Here is a 9137-nt window from a genome sequence, read left to right as displayed (position 1 = left end):
AGAGGCTTTTAGGACCAAAGCTCATGTTTCCCAAAGACCTACTTCCAGAGAGAATATTCTGTAGAGTAGTCCTTTCAGAAATGTCACACTTCAAGTTCTTAATGACATAAGATGAGTTTTTGTTTCCTTTTTTTAAACTTAAAATTACTTTGATTATATTATTCATTTCATTTTCCTCAGGATTTGGTATTTAGAACTATATGTTGTCTTTAAAGTAAACCTTTTTACTTTACAGATCTGGTAACCCTCACAGATTTAAATAAATGTGGAACCTACCTATGTGTATTTTCCATTTCTCTGCTATGTTGACGCAGGCTGCTGAAAAAGATGACTACTTTGATAGGAGCTTGGAAGATAGGTTGAGGTTGTTATGTGAAAAGCAGAATTCACATCTATGTATGGTTACTGATTCATCTACATTTTTTCTTGAGTTATGTCTTCTTTTGGAAGCAAAGATATGGGTGTGGTTCTACAATAAACAAAACCATGCAGAGTAGTAGAAGTGCTTTTTTTTTTTCCTACAAGAGTAAAGATGTGGGGATATTATTGACGTCTCTCTGTGCCTCCCTCAAGACACAGCATTCTGAAGAATACAGTTCAGTAGTTTATTAGCTTAGTAAAATCATAAAAAATAAAAGTACTCTGAAGTATAATGATAAATATATAAATTATCTTGAAATACTGGCTAGACCATTAAAAGATGAAAGTATTGTTAAGGTTGAGATTTACTGCAGTTAAGATTTATTTATTTATTTATTTATTTATTTATTTATTTATTTATTGAGATGGAGTCTTGCTCAGTCACCCAGGCTAGAGTACAATCTTGGCTCACTGCAATCTCTGCCTCCCAGGTTCAAGTGATTCTCGTGCCTCAGCCTCCCAACTAGCTGGGACTACCGGTTCCCCCCACCATCCCTGGCTAATTTTTGTGTTTTTAGTAGAGACAGAGTTTCGACTTGTTGGCCAGGCTGGTCACAAACTCCTGACCTCAGGTGATCCACCCCCCTCAGCCTCCCAAAGTGCCGAGATTACAGGTTTGAGCCACTGTACCCAGCCTATTACTGTAAATTCAACATGCTTTCCTCTTACAATTTGAAAATATTAGGTTTTTAGTCCCTGCTGTTGTAGCTGTCTTAACTCTGCTAGGCTACTAAGGCTACTAACAATTTCTTTAAGCCACCTGAGTGGTTTTTTTTTTTTTTGGTTTCCCTAATCTCCCTTCAGGCAATCTTTGTTGGAGTACTATGCATTTTCTGAAGCTCTGCTTAAATCCTATCACATCCAGAACTTCTTTCCAAGTTCCTTGTGACTTCAAATCCTTTTGCCATACCCTGTTCTCCTATTATTGTTCTGTGTGTTTGTATAGTAGAACTCATTCCTTTATTATGTGTTAGGTATCAGTGATTGCGTCTATTACCACCAAACCACGTAAGCCCTTGGTGGGCCAGGAGTATATCCTGTACATATTTGCATTCTCAAAGTACCTCTGTAACAAATGTGCATTACATTGATTTGAATTAAAATCATATAACTTTTGAAACTAAAACCCCATCTTAAGCCGGATGAGCATATTAGTGTGAATAAGTCACATTTGAAACAAGGGTGTGATGACTGATGCTCATGCATTAGGAGCGCAGTAACTTCTTTTTTTTTTTCTTTTAAACGGAGTCTGGTTCTGTCTCCCAAGCTGGAGTACGGTGGCACCATCTTGGCTCACTGCAAGCTCCGCCCCTCGGGTTCATGCTATTCTCCTGCCTCAGCCTCCCGAGTAGCTGGGACTACAGGTGCCCACCACCATGCCCGGCTAATTTTTTGTATTTTTAGTAGAGACGGGGTTTCACAGTGTTAGCCAGGATGGTCTGGATCTCCTGACCTTGCGATCTGCCTGCCTCGGCCTCCCAAAGTGCTGGGATTACAGGTGTGAGCCACCGCGCCCAGCCGTAACTTCTTAATTCTTCCTGCTATTGATAATTTCAATGTCCCAAATTATTTGTAGAGTTTTTAACAGATTTATAAAAATTGAGTAGAATACAGAAAAAAAAATCTAGCAAATTAAGTACATTGTGGTTTCTGGAGTCAACTGCTGGGCCTTAGAGATTGATTACAAGCCAAAAATTAATAAAATAAAAATTATTTTATTTTATTTATTCTTCTTACAAATATGTATATAGATTTTTTTAAAGTAAATTAACAGGAAGACAAATTGCCAAATGTTCTAAATATCCCTTGAGTGTGTTAGCTGTGTATTGTATTTATGGATTTTCAAGGTTGCTTTCATTACAAAATTATGGAAGTGAAGATGATGCTGAAAGGGAAGACAAGGCACATTTATAAAATCTCACTCATCCAATAATATCTTCCGATTGCAGTTATTCCAGAGAAAACAAAAGTAAGTCTCTGTTAAGACAACACATGAGATGGTATCACTCACATACTTTAAGAAAACATTAAAATAGTACAATCTCCAACTGGTGAATGAAACCTGCTTTAGTATTTACTGTGTATTTAGTATTTACTGTGTACCCTTTTTTGTAGTAAGTGTTCATAGGGCCTTTGGTTTTCTTACCTTTGGGTGTCAAGAAGGACTCAGATTTATGTAGATGTGATAATCAAGTTTATGAATTGCTCTTTCACCAACTTTTTTCTTTGCATGTGTATTTTAATGTATGGATATGTACATGTTTTAATTAAATAGTCATTAGTGACAAATATATGGATTGCTGCTGATTTCTAAGCAGTATAATCAATGCATGGGTCCTTGTGATGTTTAGGACATTGAAAAACTTGGCTATATACTGACCATACTTTAATATATAATTAAGACTTCAATTGCTGTGGTCAGAGCTTTTCTTAATCCATATTTGTTATTTATACCAATGTGAATGCATTTATTACTTGAATATATTTAAATAGAAATTCTAATTCAAATGAATTATATATATATGTATATATATTTACACACACATACATATTCTCTTTTTTACTTAAGAGACAGAGTCTTGCTCTGTTACCGAGGCTGGAGTACAGTGGCATGATCATAGCTCACTGCAACTTCAAACTCCTGGGCTCAAGTGGTCCTCACCATGCCTGGCTAATTTATTTTATTATTGTTATTTGTTTTAGAGATGGGGTCTCATTATGTTGCTCAGGCTGGTCTCTAACTCCTGTTGTCAAGTGATTCTCCAGCCTTGGCCTCCCAAGTAACTGGAATTACAGGAACATCATATAGTTTTAAATCAATAATGCCATTTTAGCTTCATAATGATTATTAAAGTATTTACACACTATAAAGAATTGTGATGGCAGGGATTGTGAGCACAAGCTTCTACTTTTCAGTATTAATCAAAACTGGACGACTGGCCAATCACTGCTGGCCATTTCCCATTTGATACATCTATATCAGAAGAAGAAGATAGGGATGAATATTTTTATTACTCGGATTTTCTAAAAAAGTATTTTCAAATTATTTGATATTGAATTCTTTTGGCATGTTGAGGGCTAGTGCAATTATTTCATTCAAATACAGTACACAAAAATACAACAGAAATGGCACTTAAAATGGCAGATTTATATAAAACTCTTTTTCTCTCAAGGGCCAGTTTATTTAAAAAAAAACTCCTTTTATCTTCTCTCAAAGACAGAAAATTCTATAAATCTGCAAAACAGGATTAATTTTACTGAAGGAGTAGAAGAGATAGTTTTCTCCAATATAGAGGAGTCTTTAAAGTATTAAACAAAATACTGATGGACTAAATATGAAAAAATATATCACTTTGACTTCCCTGCCCTGTGCTGCCCTCTCCATACCAAGAAAAGACATGTTTCCCAGACCTCTGGTCGCCACATAATTGTCAACTGAACAATGCTAGAACTCAGATCCTGTTGAGCTGAATGACTCCTTATTTGTTGAGACACAACTTGAGACTTAGACCTTTAACTTTGTAAAAGCAGTACGTGGAGCATAGCACACTCATTTGGTATAGGAGGTCTTTGGTGCCATTGCGTTTCTGGACAATTTCTCCTTTGTAGCCTGTGCCTAGTCCTGCCATTTAAAAAGCTTCCCTCAGGGGAAGCCTTGACTCATGGACTCTCAATTTAGCTACAGAAAATTGTCTATTCCAATACAAACAATCATCCATGTCTCAAGATTTATTAGGCTTAAAAAATAACTGATGGATGAATGATTAAGAATGAGGAAATAAATTTTAAAAATGTAAACATAAAAGCTTTAAAGAAAGGAATGAACTGCTTATACATGCAACAGCATGGATGAATCTTGGAATAAGGCACAAAAGGCTACATATGGTGTGATTGCATTTATGTAACATTGTAGAAAGGCAAAACTAAAGAAATGGAAAACAGATCGATGGTGCCAGGGATGGGAATGGAAGAAAGGCTTTGACTCCAAATGGTAGAACTTTTTGCAGTGAAGAAAATGTCCTATAAATTGTAATGGCAGTCACATGATTGTATACATTTGCTCAAAGAACTGTACACCTAAAAAGATGAAATTATGTAAACCACATCTCAATAAACATAATATAAAAGAAAACAAACACAACAGAATGAGAAGGTAAGTGGAACATAGTGTGGGACATGATTAAACTTCCTTCTAGTGAGCCTGGGTTTTTGGTCTTTGAGTAAATTTTAATAGTAACATTTTAAACTAATGACACATTGTATGTTTTTTAGAAGAAACGCTAACAGTTTCTTATTTTTGTTTAATCAGTACTTATGTAGTATTACCTCTATGCCAGAAATTGTTCCAAGAGTTTTACAAATTTCAACTCATTTAATACTCACAACAATTACCAATGAGGTAGGAAATATTATCCCCATTTTTCAGATGAGGAAATTGAAACACAGAAAAGATTTTTTCATCATCCCCCAGGTAGTAAGTGGCGGGGCCAGCATTTGGACTCTGTCTGACTCATAACCACCACATATCTGCAGACATTTTTGCTGCTATCTTCCTAGTTCATAAAATTTGAATTGCAGTTTTATTATCAAGGTACAGTGGATTGAGTTCTAGGTCTTGAAAACCAATATATGAGGCCATTCATTATATTGTGTGACTTCTGACAAGTCACTTAGTATCTCTGAATCTCAATATAAAATGGGAGTGACCATCTAGTACGTATTATTTCACTGGGTCACTGTAAGTCTCAAAGAGTGTGTGTGAGCTAGAATGGTATGTAAAGAGAAGAGTGCTACACAAGCCAAGCTCTCATGTTATTTATGATCACAAGACTCTCCATAATCTCTAAATGTAATGGTTGATGCCTTAGGAGACAGCACAATATTCTAAAATGTAAAATGCCAACTTTTCTCAAAATATGACTAAGCTAAAATATAAGTATTCAGATTAAAATGAAAATTCATATCGTAAGAATGTTAAAATGAAGGTAAAAATTGCTAATACAAAAAAGGAAATATCTCTAATAATGTCTAAATGTTAAAGATATATTTTCAGCAGAGATTTTCAGATAGAGGTAACATATTTATAAAGTTTGGATATAGATAGCATTGATAATTAAATTAATTGGTACATGCATTTGTTTTCCTTGAAAATATATTATTATAATGACATTTTGAGTGCTTTTCCCAATAAGGTAATTTTTTTAAAAAGCAGTGATGGAGCTTAAGCTAAGAAAATTAACATCACATAATTTTTTGAACTTCCTTGTTAAGAGAAAAAACTGTGCAGCCAGGATTTCAAGGCAGGATCTATTAATAGTCATTCCTTGATGTGTAATTTGATGCAAATTAGTTTTTTATTAGCCTCAATTTCCTTCCTCATCTGTAGAATACGAAAAATAATAGCACTTACCCCACAGTGTCGATTTTAGGATTAAATTGAGTAATACATATAAAGTGCTAACACAGTATTTGACACATAGTAAGTACTTAATACATTCTAACTATTATTATTATTGTTCTGGTTATTATTTTCATAGTGGCTTTCAGTGAGAAAAAGTATATTCACAATATGCAGTCTTTTTCTGTTCAAAAATTATGGTTTGTTGGCTTGGCAAGGTGGCTCATGTCTCTAATGCCAGCACTTTGGGAGGCCAAGGCAGGAGGATTGCTTGAGCCCAGGAATTCGAAACCAGTCTGTGCAAGATGGAGAGACCTGTCTCTACAAAAAAGTAAAAAAAAAAAAATAGCTGATTGTGAATGTGTGTGCCCAGAAGCCTGAGGTGAGAGGATCCCTTGAGCCCAGGAGTTCGAGGATGCAGTGAACTGTGATCGTGCCACTGCACTCCAGCCTGGGTGAGAGAGCGAGACTCCCTCTCTTAAGAAAAAAAAAAAAAAAAAAAAAGTGGTTTGCTATTTCAAAGCATATATGTGCACAGATGCACCTAATCATTTCTGCGCTTTCCTGCTCTGTTACTAGTTTCTCCTCCTTGCTTAGATATTTCTTTCTCTAGGACAATCATTTTCCTGGTTCTCTGGGATTGACACCTTGGAATTATATTTATTTATGTTCACTGCCACTTGTCTCATGGTCATTCAATCATCATTTTCTATTGATTCCTTATCAAGCAATATATGTTCAGCAAATAGCTATCGAGCAAACAATGACCCAACAATGTCTTTAATCTCAGGAAGTCTTCAGTATGATAAGGGAAACAGACATGTAAATACAGTGTGATGTTAATAGAGGTCTACACAGAACATGCTGGTGGGTTTTATGAAGAAGCAGACCTGTGTGTCAGGGGAGGCAATAGTTGAGCTTTGCCAGCTGTATCATCTACTCAGTCAGCAGAAGTGTCTTCCTCAATTTTTCATTTTTTCCTAGCTCTTCATAATCCGTCAGAAATGTTATTTCCAAAATACATCCTGAATCTTTCTGCTTCTTTCTATTTCCACAGTCCTTTTTTAGGACTCCATTATTTCTCATTTGGAGTAAAAGTACTTCTAACTGGTGTACCTGCTTCTATCTTTGCCTTTGCATAATACGTTTCTCACATGCCATACAGATCTTTTAAAAGTTAGCATATTAGGGCTGGGCGCGCTGGCTCACGCCTGTAATCCCAGCACTTTGGGAGGCTGAGGCGGGCAGATCACAAGGTCAAGAGTTTGAGACCAGCCTGGCCAACATGGTGAAGCCCCATCTCTACTAAAGATACAATAAATTAGCCGGGTGTAGTGGTGTGCACCTGTAATCCCAGCTACTTGGGAGGCTGAGGCAGGAGAATCGCTTGAACCTGGGAGGGGGAGGTTGCAGTGAGCCGAGATTGTGCCATTCCACTCCAGCCTAGGCAACAGGGTGATACTGTCTCAAAAAACAAAAAACAAAAAACAAAAAAAAAGAAGCATATTAGAGTATGCCATTTGTTTGTATAACAACGCTTTGTTGATTTCTCATTGCATTTAGGAAAAAAATTTGAATTCTTCCCCATGACCGACAAGGAATTAATGATAGACCTCATGTCCGATCTTATATCATATCATGCTAGCCATAATGGCTTTCTGCCTACTTTTACATAATCAAAGTTTATTTCTGTCTATGGTATGGAAAGAATAATAGCCCCCAAAGGTGCCCTCATGTCCTAATCCCTAGAACCTGTGAGTGTGTTACCTCACCACATCAGAAAGGACTTGGCTGATGTAATTAAAGACTTTGAGACGAGAGAAACTATCCTGGAATATCCAGAGAGGCCCAATGTAGTCACATGGATCCTTAAAAGTCCTTTCCAGTTTGTAGTCAGGGAAAAATGTGACAACAAAGACATGTCAGGAATATGCTATGTTGCTGGCTTTGAAGATGGAAGAAGAGGCCACAAAACAAGGAATGCAGGTAACTTCTAAAAGTTCAAAAAACAAGGAAATGGATTTTCCCCAAGCACCCCAAAAAGGAATGCAGCCCTGCTAACAGTTCGATTTTATCCCAAGGAGATCCATGTCAGATTTCTGACCTTCTGAAATGTAAGATGATATATTAGTGTTTTATGCCACAGTCAGTAGTAATTTTTATGGCAGCAATAGAAAACACGTACACTAGTCCAGGTCATTCCCACTTGCTGTTTCTTTAGCTTGAAATGCCTTCTTTTCTGTTTTCCAGTGATAATTTTATGTTTTTTTTTCAAATATTAGGTCTCAAGTTCACTGTTGCTTCCTTAAAATGCCATATTTCCCAATAGCACTATTAAAGCATCCCTTCTGCCACCAACTACTGAGCAACTCTAAAATAACTATTTATTTCTTGCATGGCATTTAATTGTCTAAGATCACCTTGTTTGTATATTTGCCTACTTGTTTATTGCTGTTTTTCCACTCAAGGTTGTAAGCTGTGTGGAATCAGGGACCTTGTCTGTGTTGTTCACAGCTATATATCCTTAGTGCCTTCATTAGAACCTGACAAATAATAGACCCTCAATAAATATTTGTTAAATGAGGGAGTGAATTAGACCAGGGAAGTGGTTATTTCAGGTAGAGGTCAGAGCCTGAGTAAAATTATGAGGTGTGAAACTGCTTTATGTGTCTGGGAAAATCTGTTTCCTCCGGATAAAACAACAAGAGGAAAGCAGAAGATTGGAACCAAGAAGTAGGCATGGATTATTATAATTATCTTAAACTCATGTTATTATATTTTGTTGGTAACTGGGAGTCAGCTTTCTTAGAAAGAGAAGTAATTGAATGAAAGAATGCATAACAAAATCAAGAGGACTTGCTGAACAATAGGATGCAGGTTGAGGGAAAATGAAGAGTATCTTTCCCTATTTCAGATCTTTGGGACTAAAATGATGGCGGTAGTGTTAATTGGTATAAAGACCAATTGCAGATAATGGTTTCATTTTGGATTCTGAGTTTTATGCCTCTCCAGTGGGAGATTTTTAATTGAGGCACTTGAAAAACATAGGTCTGTAGCTCAGGAGGAAAGCCTTGACTGGGAATCATTAACATGTAAACAGAAATAAAGTCAAGGGATTTAATTTAATAGTTAATATACCCAAGTAAATGGGCAACAAGGGAAAAAAAACTGATAGTACAAGATTGGAGAGCACAGATGACTTTCTGAGAGGAGTTAGAAAAGGAAGTTTGACTAGCAAAGCAGGAGGCATAAAAGGAGTATGTGAGACCAGGGAAGCCGTGAATGGAAAGAGATTCAGTATTAAGGGAGTAATCAGAAT

Source organism: Chlorocebus sabaeus, chromosome 10, assembly GCF_047675955.1.
Source record: "Chlorocebus sabaeus isolate Y175 chromosome 10, mChlSab1.0.hap1, whole genome shotgun sequence".
NCBI classification, from domain to species: Eukaryota; Metazoa; Chordata; class Mammalia; order Primates; family Cercopithecidae; genus Chlorocebus; species Chlorocebus sabaeus.
Note: the sequence above shows the minus strand (reverse complement) of the source record.